The following is a 13670-nucleotide window of genomic DNA, read 5'->3' as shown; positions in this document are numbered from 1 at the left end:
GAGGTTGAGTTTATTAAAAACATTTCCAAGAAAGTATTTTAACATTGCACCTGCATGAAGCAATGGATAACAATTTGAAAAAATAATAGTTTAACTAAAAAGCTTTAAAATATGGCTAAGGAATGAGACACCTATACGGACTTTCAAAAGCTTTGATTTATTCTAGGGAACCTGGAAGACAATGTGCATGTGTAGGGTTGTGTGCATGCACAGAAAAGACAGGAGGAGCCAAAAGTTCTAACCTTATACTTATCTTAAAGCTCTGCTTATGTAGAAATTGAAAGCTAAGGTATAACTTTATGTTTCCTGGCTGAATATTAAAATTAAGCCTAAATACTTCCACAGAACCCTTTAGCAAATATCTGAACATGTGTTGGTTCCAGGCATTTATGGAAATCTGTGCCTTATTAGCTAATCCTTAAACTAACCAATAAAATAATTCAATAGGCTTATATGGCAAAGAAGACTTTAATAATTAATTTGAAAAAGTCACCAACAAATAAACAATGACTATAATAAGCAGCAAAAACAAAAAAACTGTAGAAAGATGAAAGAATCTAAATTTCAGAGTAGCCCCATTGTATTGTTTAAAATATCTAGTTTCAAACCAAAAATATAACTGTTCAAAGAAATAAGAAAGTATGGCCCATACAAAGGAAAAATAAACAAAGAAACTGTTCCTGAGAAAGGCAGCACATTAAATCATCTATTTCAAACATGTTCAAAGAGGCAAAGGAAACACTGTGTAAGAAAATAAAGTATGTAAATAATATTTCATCAAATAGAGAGTATTAATAAAAAGATACAAATTATAAAAGAGAACCAAGTAGAAGTTCTGGAATTTAAAGTGCAAGAGCTAAATACAAAATTTACTACAAGGGTCTCAACAGCAGATTTAACAGGCAGAAGAAAAAAATCAGTGAACCTGAACATAGGTTCATTGAGGTTATTCAGCCTGAAGAGCAGAAAGAAAAAAAAAAGAAAAGAAAAGAAAACCAAAGCCTCAGAGGCCCGTGGAAAACTATCAAGTATGCTAAAGTTCTCATGATATGAATCTCAGAAGGAGAGAAGAGAGAAAAAGAAACAGAAGAAATGTTTGAAAACATAATGGCCAAAATAAATTCTCCTTTGGTGAAAATATTAATCTCCATTAATCTACCAAGAAGCTCATTGAATTACATGATCAATAAAATAAAAGAGGTCCATAGGCATTCACACCAATATCATATATTTGAAAGCCAAAGGCAAAAAGGGAATCTTCAAAACAGCAAGAGAGAAATGATAACATATTTAGGTGATCTTCAATAAAATTAACTGATTTCTCATTAGGCATCATGAAGGTCAGAAGGCACTGATATGAATTAATCAAAGTGCTAAAAGAAAAAAAAAGTGAAGAAAAGTTCCAAATCTAGCAAAGTCATCCTTCAAAAATGAAGTATTACTTAGCACTTTCTCAGCTAAAGAAAAATTGAGCCAATTTGCCGATAGCAGAACTACCCTACAAGAAACTCTAAAGAAAGTGGTTTAGGACAAAATGCAGGAACAATAGAGAGTAATTTGAAGACACATGAGAAAAAAATAACATTGTTAAGTGTAACTCTATAGGTAAATTTAAAAGAGAGAGATCAGCTTCAGGCAGCAAAGTGTGAAGAGTGCCACTGACCTACTCTCCACCCACTCTTCAGTGAGACTGGTGAAAATACGTGTGTGCATGCGTGTGTGTGTGCGCTCAAGGCCTTTGGCAATGGTCCTGAGTGCAGCATCAAATAAAAAATATATACTCCAGAAAATACATAAAAATTTAGTAAGACTACTTTTTCTCTTTGTCCTTTATGCACAGAAAGATGCACTGTACTCCAGATTGCTGTAGCCAAGAAGACAAGGCTCCTTCTAATGTCCAGTTGGAGAGCTTTCTCATCAGGAGAAGCAGGATGTCAGCATTGCTCACCCTACCCCAATTGCCTATTGCTCAACTTAAGAGTGGTTGAGAGATTAGGGTCCCTTTTTCTACCCAACCCTCACTTGTGGAAAGGAGACTTTACTTTGGGCATGATGTTCTGAGAAGACTGAGGTCCTAATCACCCTAACACAGCTTGTCAGGTGGTGGTTCCATAAGTGGAGAGGCAAGTTGAGAGGACTTTGGGCTGCTCCCTCCCAACCCGCAGCTAAGTATGTAAGCCCTAGAGCAGATTCTTAGAAAGAACCTGACTATTGTCTCCACCCTTGGATACATATTCCTAGCTTGGCTATTTTACCTGGGAGGAGCACAGGCCATAAAACCAAAAACTCTTAATCTGTTTACAAAGGAACTATTTCAGCAAAGTTTGGAGAAGTTGGGGCCTAGGTGTGCTCTCAAGAACAGTGGAAGTTGTGGTGAAAGGAATGTAGAGATTCAAGATACAGATAAAACTATAGTCCAGTTAGTTTGCAGAAAAGGACCCAGGAATAACACATTTGAGAAAAGCACTTCTAAGGTCAAGACAAAAATCAAAGACTGACCCCAGAAACTATTCCTTAAAAGGAGCTAGGATTTTATAGTTAAATTTAGAGCAGTTTATCACCCCATGGTTTTATTGCAAATAATTGAGCAGTCCTTTGACAATTTGTGGGATTTAACAGTTGAGTGTGATTAGAGAAATACAGAGTCCTACGGTACTACTATCCCATGGATGCTTATTTATTTTTTTTTAATTTCCATAGGTTTTGGAGAAGCAGGTGGTATTTGGTTACATGAGTAAGTTCTTTCGTGGTGATTTGTGAGATTTTGGTGCACCTATCACCTGAGCAGTATACACTGAATCTAATTTGTAGTCTTTAATCCATTACTCATCTTCCATTCTTTCCCTGAGTCCCCAAGGTCCATTGTATCATTTTTATGCCTTTGCATACTCATAACTTAGCTCCCACTTAAGTGTAAGAACATAGGACATTTTGTTTTCCACTTCTGAGCGATTCCGCTTAGAATAACAGTATCCAGTTTCGTCCAGGTTGCTGAGGATGCCATTAATTCATTCTTTTTTGTGTGTATGGCTGAGTAGAATTTCATCATATATATACCACAATTTATCTACTCGTTGACTGATGGTCATTTGGGCTGGTTCTATAGTCTTACAATTGCGAATTGTGCTGCTATAAACATGCATGTGTAAGTATCTTTTTGGTATAATGACTTCTTTTCCTTTGGGTAAATACCCAATAGAGGGATTTCCGGATCAAATGGTAGTTCCACTTTTAGTTCTTTAAGGAATCTCCACACTGTTTTCCACAGAGCTTGTACTAGTTTATATTCCCACCAACAGTATAGAAGTGTTCTCTTTTCACCACATCCAAGCCAACAGATATTATTTTTTAATTTTTTGATTATGGCCATTATCGCAGGAGTAAAGTGAGTTCCATTTTCCTGATCATTAGTGATGTTCAGCATTTTTTCATATGTTAGTTGGTCATTTGTATATCTTCTTTTGAGAATTGTCTATTCATGCCCTTAGCCTAGTTTTTAATGGGATTTTTTGTTTTTACTTGCTAATTTGTTTGAGTTCCTTGTAGATTCTGTATATTAGTCCTTTGTCAGATGTATAAATTGTGAAGATTTTAGGATACTCAAAGCTGTACCTCCCAAGGAGAACATCAGAGGTTAATACTATGAGAAAAGAAATAGACATTTAGAAAAATCATTCAAGCAGTCAGTAAACAATTTGAGAAAATAACAGTAACTAGGTGCAGATGTGGGGGAGGAAAAAAAGAAGTACCCAGAGTTGTTATAATATGTTATATATAATGTCCTGTTTTCAACAAAACAAAAATTTGAGGTATACAAAGAAACATGACAGTATGACCTACAGCCTATAAAGAACTCAGACAACAGAAATTTCCTGTAAGAGTGAACAAATGACATATTTATCAGAAAAAAATCATAATAGACATTTAACATATTCACAGAATTATAACAAAATATGATTAAAGCAGGCTATATGATGACAATGTCATCTTAAATAGAGCATACAAATGGAGAAAAATTATTTTTAAAAAAGCAATTAAAAATTCTGAGTTGAAAATATAGTAAGTGAAATATTAACAAATGCACTAGAGGGGTTCATCAGTGGATTTTAACTAGTGGAAGAAAGAATTAGTGAGCATCAAGACAGATGGGTAAAGATTCTGTAAGCCAAAGAACCCAAAGAAAAAAGAACTTGAGAAAGAGACAAGATCCTAAGAAAGTGCATCAACATATGTGAAACAGAATGTCAGAGAACAGGAGAAAAAGAAAGGCGACATATTTGAAGAAATGGTGACTAAAAATGTCCCAAAGTTATACAAAAACAATAGCTTGCATTTTCAGGAGCTCAATAAATTCAAATGGAATAAATACAAAGAGATTTATTTTAAAAACAAACAAACAAACAAAAAAAATACAGACCGCACAGTCAAAACATTGAAAGTCAAACATAAGGAAAAAATACTGAAAGCAGCAAGAGAAAAATTAATCATTTCTTTTATAGAAACCCAATAAAATTAATAGCTGACTTTGATGTAGAAACCATGGATGCCAGAAAGTAGCAGAATAATGCATTCAGTGTTCTCATTGAGAAACCAAAACAAACCAAAAAAGCCTATCAACCAAGACAACCTGTATCCTGCAAAGCTATCTTTCAAAAATTAAGACAAAATAAGAAGTTTCCCAAATAAGGAAAAACTGAAAGTATTTTTGATAGCAGGTCACTTTACAGGAAATATTCAAGAAAGCTTTTTCAGGCTGAAAGCAAGGCATCCTGATATTATTCTGGATCTAAACAAAAGGAAGATGCACCAGTAAAGGCAAATATGTGATTCTAAAAGACAGTTTTAATTCTTCTTCTTCTTCTCTTAACTGATTTAAAGAGAAATTGTATAAAAATTACATATGTAATATATTGTGGGGTCTTTAACATAAAGAAATATAACACATGTGTAGTATATTAGTCAACATGAGCACAGAGGAGGTGGATGTGAGCAAATTAGTATTTGACTAAGTAAATAACTAACAATTGTAAAGTAAGAATTGTTGCAATGTATTGTCGGGCTTTTGATGTTAATGGATGTAATATGGGTAATAATAACACCACAAAAAGAGGAAATGGAAATACAGCAATATAGAAGTCACATTTCTGCATATAATTGGAATTAAACCAGTATAAAACTGAAGCTGATTCTAAGTTAATGTATATGATAAATCCTAAAGAAAGCATTGAAAAAAATCAAACAATAGTATAAAAAGAATTAACTATATTAAATAAATTAAAATAGTACATTATAAAATACTCAATGCAAAAGAAAGCAGTAAAAGGGAAAACAGCAACTAAAAGACATGATATATATATAAAACACAAAATAAAATGGTAGAAAAATTTAACTATGTTTACAGTAAAATTAAATGTAAATGGACTAAAAATCCAATTGAATGTCAGAGATTATCAGACTAAATAAAAATGATTGAATATTGTGCTTTTTGCACAAGACAAGTTTTAGATTCAAATGTGAGTATACATTGAAAGTTAAAGAATAGGAAAGTATATGTCATGCAATCAACAATCACAAAAAAAAATACTAGAGCAGCTATACAACTATCAGGTAAAACAGATTTTAAAACAAAAAGTATTACTAGACACACAAAAAAATAACATTTTATGGGACTCCTATGCCCCGTTTTCAATAATGGATAGAACAACTACAAAGAAAACCAACAAGGAAATAGAAGACTTGACAATATAAACCAAATAGACCTGAAAGACATCTATAGAACACTCAATCTATATAGGAAAATGTAAGATATAAAATCAATTACCTGCCATTATATGTCAAAACACTGAAAAAAAGAAGAGTATACCAAACCTAAAGCAAGGAGAAGGCAGTAATAATAAAGATACATCAGAAATTAATAAACTAGAAGATAAAAAGCCAACAGGGAATAACAACAAAACCCAAAGCTACTTCTTTGAACATTTCCTCAAAATGGACAAAACTTTTTAAAAAGTTTTGTTTGTCTTATTTATCCTTTTTCAAAATACTAGTTTTGGGAGCCCATTTACCTAGATTAACCAAAATGAAAATAGAGAGGATATAAATAATTAGAATCAGAAATTAAAGAGGTGACATTACAATTTACATCAGTGAAATGAAAATTATTGTAGAGTTAATTATACTGTGAACAATTGCACACCAACAAATTTAATAAACTAGAGGAAACAAATTATTAGAGACATACAAACTACTGAAACAGGCATAAAAAGTGGACAATCAAAATAAATTTATAATAAACATAGAGATCAAATTGGAAGTCAAAAACTATTTAGAAAAGCCAACATTGAGATGGTTTTGCCACTTGATTCCACCAAATATTTTAGAAGAATTAATATAAATTCTTCATGAACTCTTCCAAAAAATATAAGAATAGAAAATACATTCTACCTCATTAATGAGGCCAGTATTATCCTAACACCAAATCAGAAAAATACATCACAAGAAAAGAAAACTACCAACAACTAGCTCTTATAAATGTGGATACAAAAATTATCTGTAGTCATTAAAACTAGTGAACATGGTTAGTAAGATTACTGGATACACGATAAATATACAAAATCAATCATATCACTGTATACTTGCAGTGAACCATTAGGAAATGAAATGTGGCAAACAATTTTATTATAATAGTGTCAAAGATTAAAATATTTAGAAACAAGTGTTTAAAATTGCAAAATTTATACTCCAAAATTACAAAATATTCTTTAAATAAATTTCAAAATCTAAATAATTGAAAAAAATCTTATTTATGGATTGAAAGACTTATCTCTATGATGGCAATATTCCCCAAACTGAACTACAGATGTTACACAATTCCGATCAAATCCCCTGACTTGTATGTATGCAGAAATTAATGAGTTGGTTTAAGAATTCATAAAGTGGGGAAAGGACATTCTATTCAACAAATGGTGCTGAGATAATTGGCAAGTCACATGTAGGAGAAGGAAATTGGCCTTATCTCTCACCTTATACAAAAATCAACTCAAGATGGAATAAGAACTTAAATCTAAAACCTGAAATTATAAAAATTATAGAACATAACATTGGAAAAGGCCTTCTAGACACTGGCTTAGTCAAAGACTTCATGACCAAGAACCCAAAAGCAAATGCAAAAAAATAAACAAAGATGGAAAGATGGGACTTAATTAAACTAAAGAGCTTCTGCACAGCAAAAGGAAGAGTCAGCAGAGTAAACAGACGACCCACAAGGTAGAAAGAAATCTTCACAATCTCTACATCTGACAAAGGACTAATATCCAGAATCTACAAGAAACGTAAACAAATAAGCAAGCAAAACCAAAAAATCCCATTAAAAAGTGGGCTAAGGACATGAACAGATAATTCTCAAAAGAAGATATACAAATGGCCAACAAACATATGAAAAAAAAGCTCAACATTACTAATGATAATCAAACAATCAAAAAATAATAGATGTTGGTGTGGATGCGGTGAAAAGGAAACACTTACACACTACTGGTGGGAATGTAAACTACTACAACCACTGTGGAAAACAGTGTGGGGATTCCTTAAAGTCCTGAAAGTAGATCTAGCATTTGATCCAGCTATGCGTATCTACCCAGATGAAAAATGATTTCATGGCATTGGCAGCAACCTGTATGGGATTGAAGGTAACTCATAAATGGAAAACCAAGCTTCATATGTTCTCACTCATAAGTGGGAGCTAAGCTATAAGGATGCAAAGGCATAAGAATGATACATTGGACTCTGGGGACTTGGGAGAAAGGGTGAGACCAGTGTGAAAGATCAGACCACAAATTGGGTTCAGTGTACACTGCTCGGGTGATGGGTGCACCAAAATCTCACAAATTAACACTAAATAAATTACTCATGTAACCAAGTACCACCTGTTCCCCAAAAACCTACAGAAATAAAAGACATTTAAAAACAGAAGTCACATGAGATTGCCAGGAATCCAGAATAGCCAAACAATCTTGAGGAAAAAAAAAAAAAAAAAATAGAAAAAAGCAGGAAAGCTCACAGTTTCCAACTACAAAACTTGCTCTTGAGGAATTACAATTATAACCTGGTTCTGGCACACAGATAGATAATACATATCAATGGAATAGAATTTAGAGTCCAGATTGACCCATACATCTGTAATCAATTGATTTTCAACAAGCACATTGAGATTATTCAATAGAGAAAGCATTGCCATTTCAAGAAATCGTGCTGGAGCAACTGGATAACCATATGCAAAAGGATGAAGTTGGATTCTTATCCCATAGAAATAATAAATTAATTCAAAATTGATTAAAAAGCTAAATTTAAGAGCTAGGATTATAAAACAAATAGAAGAAAATATAGGAATGAATATTCATGATCTTGGATTTGAGAAAGAATTCTTAGATATTACACCAAAAGCACAAACAGTAGAAGAATAAATAAATTGTATTTTATCGAAATATAATACGCTGTGCTTCAAAGGACATCAAGTAAATGAAAAGACATAGGCCACACGTAGTGGCTCATGCCTGTAATCCCAGCACTTTGGAAGGCCGAGGCGGGCGGACCACAAGGTCAGGAGATCGAGACTATCCCGGCTAACATGGAGAAACCCCGTCTCTACTAAAAATACAAAAAAAAAAAAAAAAAAAATTAGCTGGGCGTGGTGGCAGGAGCCTGTAGTCCCAGCTACTTGGGAGGCTGAGGCAGGAGAACGGCGTGAACCCGGGAGGCGGAGCTTGCAATCAGCCGAGATTGTGCCACTGCACTCCAGCCCTCCATCCTTGGCAACAGAGTGACACTTCCCCTCAAAAAAAACAAAAAAAAACAAAAAAAAAAACAAAAAAAAAAACACATAGAGATTTCTTTCACAGAATGGGAGAATATATTTGCAAACCATACATTTGATAACAAATTTGAAGCCAAAATATGTAAAGAACACTGACATCTCTGTGATAAACACACACACACACACACACACACACACACACACACACACAGGCAATCTATGGGCAAAGGATCTGCATATTTAAAAATGGGCAAAGAATGGAATTTTTTTCTAAGGAAGATATACAGGTGTCCAAAGAACACATGACATGATGTCTAACTACTATTAGTTGTTATAGAAACAGAAATCAATATGGCAATGAGATGCCACTTTCTACTCCACTAGGACAGCTATAGTCTGTCCTAAAGTCAGAAGCTAAAAGTCAAAAGCTAAAGTCAGAAGGTAAGTATTGGTAATGACGTAACAAAGGAAACTCTTATAAACTGTTGGTGTTGGTAGACATGTAGACAATGTAGTTACATTCAAAAACAGCTTGGCAAATCCTGAAATCAATTAAGCATAGAGTTACCATATGATCTAGTAGTTCCACTCCTATTCATATACAAACAGAAATAAAATATATGCCATTAATTTGTACATTAATGTTTATAGAAGCATTATTCATAATAGGTAAAAACTGGAAACGATCACTAACTGATGAATTGATAAAGACAATGTCATATGTCCATATAAGAGAATATTATTCGCCCATTAAAAAGGAATTATACGTTCAACAATATGGATGAATGTTGAAAACCTTAGGCTAACAGAAAAAGGCCGGTAATTACAGACCATATATTATATGATTGTATTCTTATAAAATGTCCAGAACAAAAACAAAAATCTACTGCAACAAAAAGTACAATAAATCAGAGGTTGTCTAGAGCTGGGAGCTGGGAGGGGAGCTTTGAGAAGAATGGTGCTAGCTAAAGTTTTTTGTTTTTTTTTTTTTTTTTTTTTTTTTTTTTTTTTAGGAAAGATTGTTTTTGTGTGTGGAAATAATGTCCCACAATTAATTGCGATGATAGCTTCACATGTCTGTGAATATATTGAAACCATTAAATTCATCACTTTACATGGGTTAATTATATAGTATATGAACTATATCTCAATAACACTATCTTTAAAAAACAGTATAAATGTATTTTTGTTTGAAATTCTTTTTTATAAAAAGGCAACTGCATAAAGCAAAACTAATAAATATTTGTTGAGAAAAACACAATGTGTAAGGACATAATTTGTAACAATAATCATATGAAGGAAGGGTAAAACTTAGTACATAGGATCAAAGGTTTTGTATACTGTTGAAATTAAGTTGGTGTTATTTTAAACTATAATGTTATAAATTAAGATATTAATGGTACCCCCCAGGGCAGCCATTTAGAATAACACTAAAAATAAATAGAAAAATAATTAACAAGGGAATTAAAATTGTGCATTATAAAATATCTATTTAACACAAAAGAATACAGTAATGGAGGAATGAAAAAAAACAAATAATATAGAAAAGACAAATTGCATAAAGTAAAAAACTGAATAATACATTGTTGAATTTGTTACATATAAAAATTATGTACAAATAGTATAAAAAAGGCAGCGAGGAAACAGAGCTATATAGGAGTGACAGTCACACATTTTACTAAAATTAAGTTAGATTAAAACTGAAGTCGATTCTGATAAAATAAGTTGTCTCTTGTAATCCCTAAACACTAAAAAATTAAGTAAAAATATCTAATGTAAATAATTATTAAAGTAACGATGATGCTAACCTAGAAATACTAACGATGATGCTAACCTAGAAATAAAAGAGAAACAGAAGAAAAAGAAATGAGACATATAACAAAACAAAACTAATGTGGTAGATGTGTACCATATCATCATTGTTAACTCAGTTGGGAAACAATCTAAATAACCAGTTTTCAATGTTGAAGTATACTTTCTTTTGCCTTAATTATACAAACTCAACACATTTCCAAAGTTACTCATGTCCCCATTTCCTTCCAATCTCTTAAGGAGGGGTTGATTCATACATTTGTGGGACAATTAGACTCTTTTGTTTGCATTTCTTCCTTCGATTATCTGGTCTCCTCAATTATTATAATTATTATTTTAAATTTGCCATCATTAAGGTTCAATCGTTCAAGATCATTGGGTTTTAATCAATCCAAAATACAAAGGGGCTTCAAAAAGTTAATGAAAGATAGAACTAAAAGCCAAAATAAAATATATAAACTGTTTTTACATTTTTGTCTTTTCCAGAATGTCATAAAATTAGAATCATACAGTGTGTAGCATTTTTAGACTGTCTTATTTCACTTTGACATGCACTTAAGCTTTCTTGGTATGTTTTTATAGTTGTTATTTTAAACTCACAGAATAATATTTAGTTGTATTAGTTAATGCAATTTCTTTATTCATTCACCTATTAAAAGCCATTTTGGTTGCTTTCAGTTCTTAATGATTATGCAAAAGTTGCTGAAATACTTGCACCATAATCTTTCTTTGGACATATAGATTCAAACAGTTGGGTAAATACCTAATAGTCTGTTTAGTGCACTGTATGGTCAGAATGTGCTTAATTATGCAACAAACTGTCAGACATTCTCCTAAAATGTCTGTGTCATTTTAATTAGCTCCAAAAATGAATGAGAGTTCTTTCTACTTTGCATTCTTTCCAGAAGTTGGTATTGGCAATATTTTAAGTTTACCCATCCTAATAGGTGTGTAGTAATATTGTTTTATTTGATTTTGCAATTTTCTAGTGAAAAATAATGTTGAGAATCTATTCATATAGTTATATTTTTAGTTCTATGTCCTCTTTGGGGATGTGTTTCTTCAGATTTTGATGCACTTTAAATTAGACATTTTGTTTTTAAAGTTGAATTTTAATTTTTCTTTGTATATTTTGGATACACACACTTTATAAGAAAAGTCTTTAACATATATTTTCTCTCAGTCTGCAGCTTCTCTTTTCATTGCCTTGACAATATATTTTACATCACAAAAGCATTTCATTTCCTAAACTTCAAATTGCCTTTCCTTTTTCTCTTACTTTATGAATGATGCTTTTGGTTTTGTATCTAAAACTCATTGCCAAACCCAAAGTCATAAAGATATTCCTTTATATTTTCTTCTAGTACTATAGTTTTGTTTTCCATTTAGGCCTATGGTCAATTTTGAGTTAATTGTTTGAAAGGCATGTGTCTACATTCATTTTTAAAATCTTTTGCATTTAACAGCTCAATTTTTTCATAATCATTTGTTAAAAAGAGTATTTTTCCCCACTAAACTGCCTCTGCTCTTTTGTCAAATAACAGTTGACTTGTGTATAGGTATATCTCCAGGATCTTCATTATTTTCTATTTAACTTCATGTCCATTTTCTTGCCAATGCCATTCTGTCTTAATTACTGCAACTTTATAGGAATACATAAAGTTAGGTTGTATGATTTCTCTGCTTTTTGTGTACACTTTAACTTTGTGTTGGCTACTCTGAGTTTTGCCTTTCCATATAAACTTGAGAATTGGTCTATAGATATCTATAAAATAGCATGCTAAGATTGTTACTGAGATTTCATTGAATCTATAGATCAATTTGAGAAGATCTGTCTTTTTTAGACTATTGAGTATTCCAATACATGGGTAAAGAATATCTCTACATTTATTTATAATTTATTTTATTTCTTTATTCAGAGTTCTGTCATTTTCTAAAAATAAACCTTGAACATATTTTATTGTATTTGTACTTAGGTACTATATTTTAGGTGCTATCTTAAATGGTATTTTGTTTTTGATTTTAAACTGCCATTGTTCATTACTGGCATATAGAAAATAATTAACTTTTGTACATTAACCTTGTGTCCTGCATCCTTGCTATCATTGCTTATTACAGTTTTTTTTATTGATACTGTGGAATTTCCTGTGTAGACAATCATGTCATCTGTGAACACAGATTGTTTTATTTCCCTTCCAAATTTGTATCTTCTATTTCATTTTCTTTTTTTATTACATTACCTAACATTTCCAACACTATGTTGAATAGAAGTTGTGAGAGGAGACATTCTTGTCCTATTTCTGATACTAGTTCAAAAGTATCTATTTTCTCACCAGCAAGTTTGATGTTAACTGTGGCTTATTTGTAGATATTCTCACTCAAGTTAAACTTTTTCTCTATTCCTAGTTTGCTGAGAGTTTTTGTTATGAATGAGTAATGACTTTGCCTAGTTTTTTCCGAATCTACTGATGTGACAATATGGTTTCTCTTCTTCAGCTTGTTGATGCACTGAATCACATTAATTCATTTCCAAATGTTGAATCAGCCTTGTATACCTGTAATAAATCTCACTTGGTCATGTTTTGTAATTCTCCTTGTACATTGTCGGATTTGATTTGCTAATATATTGCCAGTTGTTTTCCATTCTTATAATATCTTTATATAGTTTTGTTATGAGGGCTTTAGCTGGCATGTACTGACATTGCTTTGGCAGTGAATGACTGCTGTCTCACTATTGTTTGGTTGAAGTAGAATTCCAGGCTTCCCAACTGGCTTCCAATGATACCCAAGGGAGAAGTTTCTTCTCATCACTGTTTGGAAGGGGTTGTAGTTCTGGCTCCCCTCAAGTCCTCAACTGATAACTCCCTGGATTTAAAGAGTAGCAGTGGCTATTTTACTTTCCCCACATGTTCTCCACTCACGTAGAGATGGGGAGGGGATGTTTTACCTCATTACTTCTCAGCCTAGGTGAAAGTCCTGACTCTCCTCTAGGCCTCCTCTGACACCACTCCATGGAAAGTGGTAAGAGGAACTCATCATTGCCTAGCAA

Source organism: Macaca fascicularis, chromosome 15 (assembly GCF_037993035.2).
Source record: "Macaca fascicularis isolate 582-1 chromosome 15, T2T-MFA8v1.1".
In the NCBI taxonomy this organism is placed as follows: Eukaryota; Metazoa; Chordata; class Mammalia; order Primates; family Cercopithecidae; genus Macaca; species Macaca fascicularis.
The sequence above is the reverse complement of the archived record's forward strand: the minus strand, read 5'-3'. Positions refer to the sequence as shown.